The 12069-nt window shown below is 36.8% G+C and overlaps 1 protein-coding gene across 4 annotated transcripts in view; it reads left to right on the forward strand.

Moving 5' to 3' along the window:
- The first annotated feature begins 208 nt into the window (after positions 1–208).
- Positions 209–12069, forward strand: part of LOC141899955 (protein Hook homolog 3-like) — a 114947-nt gene continuing 103086 nt past the window's right edge. For 3 of the 4 annotated variants that reach the window (XR_012618651.1, XM_074786596.1, XM_074786599.1), the window contains exon 1: positions 209–264. The gene's annotated coding sequence lies outside the window, so the exon portion shown is untranslated. Of the gene's footprint in view, positions 265–2343; positions 2468–12069 lie in introns of those variants that run through there. The other variant, XM_074786597.1, reaches the window with a different exon arrangement.

Below are 12069 nucleotides of genomic sequence, written 5' to 3' on the forward strand. Positions count from 1 at the left end.
GTTGTTTACTACATTTACATTACCCACTTAACTTAGAGCAACGCGTGACATCACGTATTATGACCTAGATTTTACGCTTACGAACTAGACTTTAGGATCTAACTTCAACAGCGGAATGTTCGATATCAATAAAGGTAATTTGTTTTTGAATTTGTTGTCTTTGACCCAAAGATCGCGGCTCGAAAAAATAAAGTGTGAATTGAATTGGTGGTGTTTATGCAGGGAAAAGCCAATTATCCGAGGCTGAGGCTGTGCATTGCAGATGTAAGTATAATCAACGAATTACAGCAAGGTTTGGTGCCCTCATTCAAAAATCGGGCACGGCAAGAACCACAGGGACTTATCACAATTGATATAGTTAGTTACCTAATCGTTGGTGGTTAAGTTTTTTAATCGGATCGGATGGGCTTATACCACCAACGTTTACTTTAGGGATGACAAGGAAGGGCCAAAGGCAAAACACGGTTGAAAAAAGTAACACTTCAAAAATATACTTTCTATTCACTTCAGTCCACAATTAATGGCTTAAATCACAAACTAACACAGGTACCTTTCGAAGTAATCCAATTTGGAAGTTGCCGCGCATGCGCAGTAGTTTCCGCCGCATCATTACGGTCACAGGCAAAAGCGAAGCCGTTTCATCCCTTGTTATTTTAATATAGTAAGGTGTCGCGCCCGCTGATACTATTACTGATCCTTAACAGCCAATTGTTTATCGAAACTCTATAGTGGATAAATAAACAACATCAACAAGAGGTATTTCTGTGATATTTTGAATTTATTTGCAGTTTAAATTTAGCACCATTCTCGCGAGATTATCAACAACCCGGAAGTAAAATCCAAGCCAGTTTACAAGCCCCTGTGCTTTCATACCCCCTCCCAAAATTTTTTATTTCTGTTTATTATTAATCAGGGAGGTCTGTAGTCAGTAACCTATGCATGATAGACTATGTGACCTATAAGGATTTATATGCCTAAAACTTTCAAGACGAAACGACAATTTTTTTTTTGGATAGTTTTCCAACTTATATTTCAAATCTTCGTGTTTTCCACAATAAATGATGAAAAATAAATTCTGATTGAAGAAAATGTGAATAAGTGTTGATTTCTTAATTTTTTCAATTTTGTCGTTTCGTTTCGTTAGTTTGTGTTGTGGTCCTGGCCTCAGTCCACAGGTGCCAGCACCCTCCACACGTTTTCAAAAAGGCCGCCGTCGAATCGACGGAAATTTACTCTCACTTTACGGCCGATTTGCACATGGATTAAGATCGTCAGGTGAGGTTTGATGGGGATCAAACAAACTACGAATCTGTTGTGCGTTGATTACAACAAAAATTAGACGGATATCTTAAGAGACAATGAAATGCTAGGCAAATAACTCGTGAGTCAAATTAACTCACGAAAATTTCATTGAAAAATGACCTTCCCATTCCTGACTGTGGTTTGTGAAGATATCCGATCGTGAAACTAAACCACAGTCAGGTTACTGACTACAATTGATAGTGAATGAATATAACCAGTATCAGTGACCAACCCCAGTATCCCTCCTGTATAATAAAAATCAAGGGTGGCAACTACTAATCATCAATCTGAAAATAACCTCTCCACTTCAATCGACTGTAATTCCAAAAATCCTCAACCGATTCACATAAAATTAGCTTTAATACAAACTAGAAGACTTTTTGCTTCCAACGAGCCTATAACGATCACTGTAGGCCTACGACAAATATCTCACAACGAAATTGGCGTTTATTTACCGGAGATAGCTCAAAATGGAGGTGTACAGATTCTATGGTGGACAGCAAAATGGCAATTTTATTTCTGGGTTGTTGATAATCTCGCAAGAATGGCGCTAAATATGAACTGCGAATAAATTCAAAATATCACAGAAATACCTTGCGTTTATATTGTTTATCTATCCGCTATAAATTTCTGATAAAAAAAATGGTCGTTAAGGATCATTATCAGACGGTCGTGATGGTCTATATAAAATCACAAGGGATGAAACGCCAGGCCTCCGCTGTACTTAAATTGTCAGCCAGAAAGTTGGGACAGTCACGTGACATTCTGATGATGTCATCACATTTAAAACTTTAACATGAAAAGTTAACATATTCACAGATGGATATCAATTGTCAGATTATGATTCATATGAAATTAATAACTCATAAAGAATAAATTATGATCAAATATACAATTCATAGACAAAAAATGCATTTGAATGTAAGTTATTCTCAAATATTTGTCGTATCATAGTTTCCATCTTAGATGTTTCAGGTTCACATTCACTCAAATAAGAAGCGTTAAGGTCACGTGACTGTCCCAACTTTCTGGCTGGCACGACTTGAAGGCGTTTCACCCCTTGTGATTTTATATAGTAACGTGTTGCGACCATCTGATGATGATCCTTAACGACCAATTGTTTATCGGAACTTTATAGCGGATCAATAAACAATATAAACAACAGGTATTTCCATGATATTTTGAATTTATTCGCAGTTCATATTTAGTGCCATTCTCGCGAGATTATCAACAACCCGGAAAGAAAACCCGAGCCCATCGCCAAATCCCTGTGGTTTTTTCACTTGAAACAATATTTTCTATGTGAAATTTTTAGAGATAACCCTAACAAACTTATTTCTTATCAATGTTTTTTGATTTTTTTATGTTCTTCATTGATTTTTTTCCAATAAAGATGTTGTGAATTTGACTTTGATTTGAATTTGCTGTTTCCTTCCTCATTTTCGTATTTTGAGCTACTAAGCTATATCAAATCCAGGACTGCTAAAAGTAAAGTCAAGTTCCTTCAGGAGTGTTATGCCGAAAAAGTGGTTCCGCGATCACTTTCTTGGATTTGGAAATACGACTCCAGCTCTGCGTTTCCACCCGAAGCTAACAAGCAACTCAAATTCGCTATAGATCGTGCTAAGGAAGACTGTAACTATCAGTTCTATAAATTCCGTCAATCTCAAAATTATTTGAAGTCACACGTACCGGACCTATTCCTCTGGGAATCGTTCTCCACTATTGTTCAAGGCTCTGGAAAATATCATCAGCACAGAAAGTCCGTGGATCTTACCAACCAACTGAATAAACTCATTGATTCCAGCCCTTGGACTAGATTTAGCAACACCGAAAACATAGTAAATTTGTCTTCAACCACGTTATCTTCTACTCAGTGTCAACTTCTCGGCTACGGTTTGAATTTTTCTCTTCCTCATCAAGATAAACATGTTTTAGACTTTGTCACCCAATTGGAATATCGCAAATCATCTCCGAACAGTTTGGACTATAACTTTATATTCATGAATCTACAGGCTATATGCGATCAACTCAACAGGAACCTTTTTGAATATCTACCTCGTCGATTTCGGCTCGCCCTCCAAGAACTACGGAAGTTAAAGACTATTAAAATATCTAAGGCTGATAAAGGTGGCAAGATTGTGATTTTAGATCTGGATAATAATAATGTTAAAATGCAATCTCTCTTGGATAATCCTGGTGTTTATAAGAAACTTAAATCGAATCCTCTTCCTCGTATGCAAGCTAATTTCAACAGAAGTCTTTCGGATATTATTAAACGTTTCCCCTCCGCTAAAGAAACTCTGAATAAGTTCCATTCACGTCTTCCCTCTTTACCATATATCTATGGTTTGCCTAAAATTCATAAAGATAATGTTCCACTGCGCCCTATAGTCTCCAATTGTAATTCTCCTACATACCGGTTATCTAAATTTCTCGCGAAACAGTTATCTCCGGTGCTCGGTTCGTTCTCTCCGTCGCACCTTCGCCATAATCAACACTTACTTGAACGTATTAAGAATATTATCCCTGGCAACGACAAATTTATATCATTTGATGTTACTTCCCTTTTTACCAATGTTCCTCTTGGACCTACTCTTGATTTCTTAAAACGCAGATTACCATCACTTAACATTAACTTCGGCATTCCTACGGATTGTATCATCGACCTTATCTCTATTTGTACGACGGACTCCTTTTTTGAATTCAACAATTGTTTTTACGAGCAGACATTCGGTATCGCTATGGGAAATCCTCTAAGTCCTATTCTAGCTAATTTATTCCTAGAACATGTTGAATCTGAAATATTGCCTCTTTACACTGATATTCACCCTAAAATCTGGCTCAGATATGTTGACGATGTTCTGGCTTTGGTTCCCTTTGACTTCAATGTAGATAACTTTCTTATATATTTAAACTCCCTTTACCCGTCTCTGGCTTTTACGTATGAATGGGAATCTAATAGTAAAATACCTTTTCTGGATGTTTTGATTTTTAACTGTGGATCCTTTTTGAAATTCGCGGTTTATAGGAAACCTACCAACGCTGAATCCTACCTCCATTACTTCTCTTTTACTTCTCCGGATATTAAACTCGGTTTAGCTCAAGGATTATTTCTTCGCGCTTTGAGAATTTGCGACCCCTCATTTCTACCCGATGAAATTCACCATATTAACCAATCTCTCAAAAAACTTGCCTACCCCGATTTCCTATTGAAAAAAGCTCTACTTAAAGCTCGTACTACGCATTTTAGAAATAACAACCTTAGAACTCCTACGTTGGCTACCGATAAACAGCCTATCATTGTACCGTATGTACCTTTCCTCGAGAATTCTAAAGTTTCTCTTCGGTCACTAAATAAACAACTCATCTTTAAATACAATAATAAACTTAGTAACATATTGATTAACAACAAACCGAAAACCGAATCCCTAAACTGTGGAATTTATAAAATACCTTGTAAAGTTTGCGACAAAGTATATATAGGAGAAACAGGTCGGAATCTTAATCAACGCATAAAAGAGCATAAATTAGATGTAAAAAACTTTAAACCTGAAAGCGGAGTTGCTAGTCATGTTTTTCAGACTTCACACAATTTTGATTTTGCTAATGCTGAATTAGTTTACCCTTGCAGCGATAAAACTAGAAGACATATTTTGGAATCTGCATTAATTATTGAAAATTCGAACAACGTTGTAAACCTTAACAATGGTTTTTCACCCCATAATAAACTTATATCAAAATTCCTCTGTAAACTGGTTAAACTCAACACTTGATTTCCCCTTTGATTATTTGTTATTTGTTCTCTCATCAATTTCGTCTCTGACTTAACTTGTATTCACCTTTGTTTTAAGTGCCCCCTAGTTTGTCTTTCTTTTTACTACTGACTTTAAGTTTCATTTATATTTATACTCACTATTGTTGTTTATAATCACCCCTTAGTTTGCTTCCCTTTAATCTATTTTAGCGTGTAACTGTTTCTACGTTAATTTTCCTTTAGTTTGTATCATCTCTGATTACTTGAATTAGTCTCTTTGTCCCTGGATTGTATATATATCTCATAATTTCTGTAGTATCTCATTATTCCTGAAGATGACTATTAGGATATAGTCGAAACGTTGAATAAACTACTATCTCGAAGTTTCATTTTCGGACTTTTTATTATCATTGTGGGATTCTCTCCTCATCGCGTCAACACGGATATTGTGTTTTACCTATCGTGAGTAAGCTCTGTAACTGCATGGATTATACAAATAAATGATACAGCTGGAAAGGTATGACTGTCTCGTTTCAGAATATGTATGGTTTGTTTGGGTTATCTCACATAGAGATCTCACATAGAAATCATTGTTAGAAGTGAATAAGCTGCCATTTTTGCTGTCTACCATAGAATCTGTACACCTCCATTTTGAGCTTTCTCCCATAAATAAACGCCAATTTCGTTGTGAGATATTTGTCGTACAGTGATCGTTATAGGCTCGTTGGAAGCAGAAAGTCTTCTAGTTTGTATTAAAGCTAATTTCATGTGAATCGGTTAAGGAATTACAGTCGATTGAAGTGGAGAGGTCATTTTCAGATCGATGATTAGTTGCCACCCTTGTTTTTTTATACAGGGATACTGGGGTTGGTCATTGATACTGGTTATATTCATTCACTATCAATTGTGACAAGTCCCTGTGGCAATAACTGCCAAAATTCATGAAGAAAAGTTGAGCAGAAATGTTGCGACTGAAAAACGGCCTACTAACTTTTAGGGTTTTCAAGTGAAAATTTTCCAAACACTATAGAAACAATTTAAAAGGCCTAAATGAAAGATTAATATAGGGTTTAATATAAGATCATAGCAACGTGTAACTGCAGTTTGGGTCACCTATCCACTGGGTGGCGCTAGTGTTAGTAAAGAATAGTGTTATGGTAAGGTTAGGTACATAACCATTAGGGACACCTAACCTGCTATCATACCCATAGCAATTTACAGAACTAAAATCGGTCAAGCTGTTCAAAAGTTATGAAGGAATTTGTCGGCTGAAAAACGCACTTCTCAGCCATGGTGTCTGCATTAGGAAATGAACTAAAGGTCATAAGGTCAAATGGTGACCAAATGTTGATCAATTTCTTAGTTAAGTAACAATTGAAAGTAGAAAAGAAACTTGTATATCTTTAGGAATTGTCCTGAGGACTTGTATATAATAATAATAATAATAAATATTATTGATTATTAATATTAATAATTATGATAATTTATTAATTAAGCCAATTAAGGGTAATTAGCTTAATTAATTGGCTGGTTGCCAGATCCAGGCATTTATCTGCTAAAAACAGAGGATAAATGTTTACTATTTTGTGTTACCACTTTACAGGGATAAATATATCCGACCATAATAAATCGCAGATATCGCAACATATAAAAAATCGGTTGCCATGGTAACCACTATAGCAACAATTGATCCCTTGGATCAAAGTGGTTGCCGGCGCTCAGAAAGTATTTCACACCCAAAAACGCATCATGATTGGTATCAAACTGACAGTATTTACTCCAGCTTCCTCTATTTGATCAGGATTCATGCATTCAGTTGATTGGTAAGAAAATATTAGTGATCAAGTTACAACTCGAATTTCAAATTTAGGCCAAGTCGCGTTAGGCCTAAAGGATCATCGTAGCTTAAGAAGATCCAGAAAGAACCTTTATGGTATATAAAGTACTTGAAGAAGGGTCTATTAATTGAAACTTTTATCTTTAGCAGGTGACACTAAAGAACTATGATGAGGATGATCAAAATAAGCTTCAATACAGATAAGTTAATGGAATTGTGGATTGAGAATTTGATATGAACAATAAAATACAGCAATTATAAATTTTTTGGCGGCCAAAGAGTCCATGATAATTGACTTAGAGTCAGCTTTGGCCGTTTCAATTTTAGCTTATCATTAATTTGAAAAACATAAATAAATGATTTTTTAATGAATAAATATTGTATTTTCAGTTTAGTTTTTATAGGGACATTTTTTTTGGGGAGAGGCAGGGGGTTCATCTAGCTGATCTTTCAGTGTGATTGATGAGGTAGGCCTGAGGCTTTCAGAATGACACACGGGATTTCTTGAGCTTTATCGGCGACATCATCCCCAAAACTGCTTAAAATAAAATAATTATCATAAATTTCATTGTTCCTGAGAGAAAATGACTTGAAACAACTTAAAACTAGCGTAAACAGCTGATTTACAGATGTAAACAAACGCTTACGCGAACCCGGAAGTGAATGAAAATGCCCGGATGTAGCAATTTTTTTTATACTTCCCAACTTTACCCCAAATGTCGAGAGCGATGTCTTAACGAATCAAACTAAATCAAATCAAACCTTTTGCAATATACACTAAAACTACTCTATTTTCCCACCTGGAGGAGAATCAATTTCTAAATTTCACGATTTGATGAAATATATTGCGTTAAAATCTTTAAATGTCACAAAATCGGTAAAATTGCCGGTACAAACAAGTACGGCATACCTGGATGTAAATCAAGAACTTTTGAAAACACCTGTGAAGGTTTCGTGATCCCCAGTCCCGCCCCTTTTCTGCGCGATCGCCTAGAAGATGGGCATCTCAAAACTGCATTTTTCGAAATCCGCGGTGAAGAGTATACACGCACTTGTCAATCAACAATCTAAAGTTGGCTGGAATCCAACAGCTTGTAACTCACGGACTACGCCACTATGGCCGGTTTTGATCACATGATCTGAAAACCCTAACTAACTACGTCATGACCGTGATGACATAAGCAGTCAGGAACACTTTCCGAAAACGAAGTGGATGTTTAACCATAAACGGCAAAGCATTTACTTCCGCTATTTTACCGTACATTATTACTATATATATAAAATATTAACTATAAAAAGTAAAAATAAAATCATTATATTCGGTTTAGGGTTAGGGTTTCGATAGGGTTAGTGTCGAGAGGGTGAGAAGAGGGTCCAGAGGGTTCCGTTTTACCCTTAGGGATAGGATTAGGGTAAGGTAAGGTACTAAAGCTAGTTAAAACATTCGGTTGGTTGTCAGTGAGCTCGGTGGTCTAGTGGTATGACACTGCACTAGTAAGCCCTGGCCCGGGTTCGAGTCTCGGTCTAACCGCTCTATTTTCTCTACTCCGTTCTCCACACTTTCCTCGAATTTCGCGCACCTCTGTGCGCATGCGCGGCGTAAATCAGCCAATCAGCGACGATGTACGGTAAAATAGCGGAAATAAATACTCGACCGTATACTGTAAAATATCCACTGCCTTCCAAAAATGGCTTATTCTGCCAATTTCTGCCGTTTTCCGCCAATAACGGCAGAATACCGTTTATGGATCACTCAATTTTGAAACTTTCACAGTCGTTTATGGCTTTATCAGCCAGTTTCAGCTCACTAAGTTTCGAGTTTTGCTTTAAAGTCTTTAGTGCACTTCCGGTTCAACTTGTGCATGTCGCCGATGACATCATCAGGGATGAAAATCTTACGCGGAAACACGGAAATCCGCGGTTGGATATCTATTTTTATCATTCGTGTGATTCATGTAGATCCGTTGAGAAAATACGGGGGGGGGGGGGGTACCTGGTAGTGGTTATAGTTTTGAGGAAAAGTTCTGAGTTGAGATCATAGCACACTTAATGCACAGACCGTAAAAGGGTCTTATAAAACCGGTGCTACGATCTCTTAAACTCTCGTATACAACATCGTTGCGAAACATCGGTATTGTCTAAAGCCACATGTCAGTGCGAGTTTCAACAAATCAATAATTGTATATAATAGCGCTGGCGCTGCGCAGGAGATTTATATTTAGAATTTGCGGTCGCGCGTTCATTCAACAAGGAATATATATATATATACGTAAACAATGATAAAATTAGTCATTGTTTCAATCCACGCACTTTGTGTTGGTCCTGAGCGATGGATAGGAAAATCATAGATAGGGGCTCCGCTTTGGACCCCTCAACCATTGACTCAGGGATTCGAACCTAACTGGTCTCACTATATGTATCTAAGATTTGGATATTGTCGGAGCCATCCTTTTCATTGACTCCAGACATAAACAACAAACGATTCACGGCGCGCGGTAGCAGTCTTATTTTGTCATTAGTCAATGCTGGATAATGGACCTCAGATGCGCCAAGAACCCCTTGAAATTTCAAAATTTTCTTGGGGGAGGACCCCCAAACCCCCCTTAAGGGGCTTGGCACCTTCGGTGCTCGCAACTGCTGGCTAAGCCAGCTGTTTTCTCGTAGTTTTACTTACTTCCGCGTTTTTCAAACTACTCCGTTTTCATCCCTGCATCATAATCTCGAGTAGACGATAAGCTTTCATATGACGCTAGGATGGAAATTTTTGGGCGCTTTTGCATTTTCGTACCCCCCGCCCAAAAATTCTTTTTTCTGCATATTTATTATCAGGGAGGTCTAGGGATTCAAAATCAGTAACTTTTGACCAAAAAACTTACTTTTTGGTTTACCTTTGTCAGCGATATGAGGTTGGCATTGAGCCAATTCATGTAAAATTGCGGTACATTTTTTTTTTATGTGAGCATTTGTTTCATTGGTTCTCGGCTTAAACGTATAATCGATGCGATTGAAGACATGGCGAACCTCCGTCGATGTATATGGTCAACTGAGTTAAAATTCTACGAAAAACTGTTTTTGGCGGGAAAATTCTTAGCTCTCGCGTATAAAATTGCAATGACCTCGATTGGGGGGTGTCGTCTCTACGAGCGAATGGGATTGGCTGTTTTTGGGATATACGGGGCTACTAAAATAATTATGGGAAAGCCATAGAATGGCGTACGTTTCATTGGACTTGGTGCCGTATACGTGCGAATTTTAAATGCTCATTGCTGGTGAGGATGTAATTGTTTCACACATCCGCCATAGGTATTGTTTCATTTTAATACCCGGAGATTGTTTTGATTGACATTGAAGTGTAAGCGAACATTCACTTACACAAGACCTCCACCTGTGCTCGCTGAGTTTCTGGGATTCATTGAAATAAATTTTATTTTTGATAAAAACGGCCGACCGACCCACTGCCTACGTATGAGCTACATATTATATATGTTTGAATTCAAGTGTGCATCGCGTGAAAACATGCCTTGTCAATGTGGCCTAATTTAAGTTTTCCAGGAAACTGGCAGAGTTCCAATAAGCTGCCATTCATTCTCATAGTGACTATATCAAAGCTGGCAACGTAAAACCGCGCACATATTCAATGTACTGTTTCATTTTTAACACAGAGATGACGCTCTAGACGAAGTTATAATTTTAGAATAATTCTCGAAATCTACGCTATTAGACAAATTTCCCGTGCACAACGTAGATGATTTTTGCGATATTGATTCCATGTAAAAAGGTGATAAATTTGTTTTTTTTTGCCCAAAAATTTAGCAAAAAGAATTTTTTCTTACCTACCGACTCATCCTGAAAAGTTGAGTCGGTGTTACGGCAAACAGACAATTATTTTGGGATGGCCTTAGGCCTATTTGAATATTTTTTTCATATTGTGAAACATATTTTTTTTGAAAATATAAAATAATTTCCCTGCCACACCTACCTGTACCCTACAAACTTTTGGATGTGGACCGTAACCAAATGTATATCTTTGGTCTTATTTGACTACAAAATAATTCTTTAAGAAAGATGAAATACAATATACACTTGTGGAACTTTGAAGTCACGAATTAAAAAGATTTTTCAAGCAATGCCCTTACTCCAAACAACCTCTAGCTTTCAAGGTAAACCACACTTTGTCCATGGGCAATTTATTTTATTCTATATTAAAATTTTGATATTTTGGGCCCTAAATTGCGTGTAAATTCGCCGACTTGCGACGTCAATGACACCATATTGGATGTCAATCAAAGTTTCTAACCCTCTACTGAAATGTCATGACATTAAAAGTTTGAAAAAACCATGTTTTCAAACATAACCATTTCTGAAAACTACGCGTATGTTTGCATTATTTTCACACGTAGCTATTGATTAAAAGACGTGTTCTGAAGAAGGAAAGTTATATGCCCAAAAACGAAATTTTGTCAGTTCAATTAAATTTATTGAGACATTTATTCAAATTTTTTTAGGTGGAAATTAGTGCGGAAACATGGCCGACCCGTCGAGGAAATCGGCCCCAAATTATCAGAATTTTGACTTGGAAAAAATTTTTTTTGGTCAAACTACAACCTCCCTGATTAATAATATACAGAAATGAAAATCTTTTGGAGGGGGTACGAAAGTGCAATAACGCCAATTTTTGAGCTAGGTAAAGTGGTCAAGTTTACATCTTCTAAATGATAACGTCATTTGAAGCCCAAAACCTCCGGGAAAACTCTCAAAACTTCTTCAGCATGAAACAAGTTTATTAATCATGATTTTGTTAAAAATTAATGTGGGAGCTAGTTTTAAAAACTACTATAAAGTTTTCAAGTAAACGTTGCCATGGGTACACATAAAAAATTCCCCATTTCTGGCGTAGTTAGTTTCATAACCATAAACTATTAAGCCATTATTGGCAGTACACTTGTTATATAGGCCTATGAGGATTCCCCCACCCACTTAAACGTTTTCCCTAGTGTCGACACGGTACTTTTTAGGAATAGAAAAATTAATTTGCTGAGGTGAACGGATGTGTAAATATTATATGTTAAAAATAGAAATAAAATTATTATTATTATTTTCATTCTCATAAGACAAATCAATCATGGACGTATAAACTAGTGTATCTAAAATCTAGTTTATAAGTGTTGCCCAT

Source organism: Tubulanus polymorphus, chromosome 2 (assembly GCF_964204645.1).
Source record: "Tubulanus polymorphus chromosome 2, tnTubPoly1.2, whole genome shotgun sequence".
Lineage (NCBI taxonomy): Eukaryota > Metazoa > Nemertea > Palaeonemertea > Tubulaniformes > Tubulanidae > Tubulanus > Tubulanus polymorphus.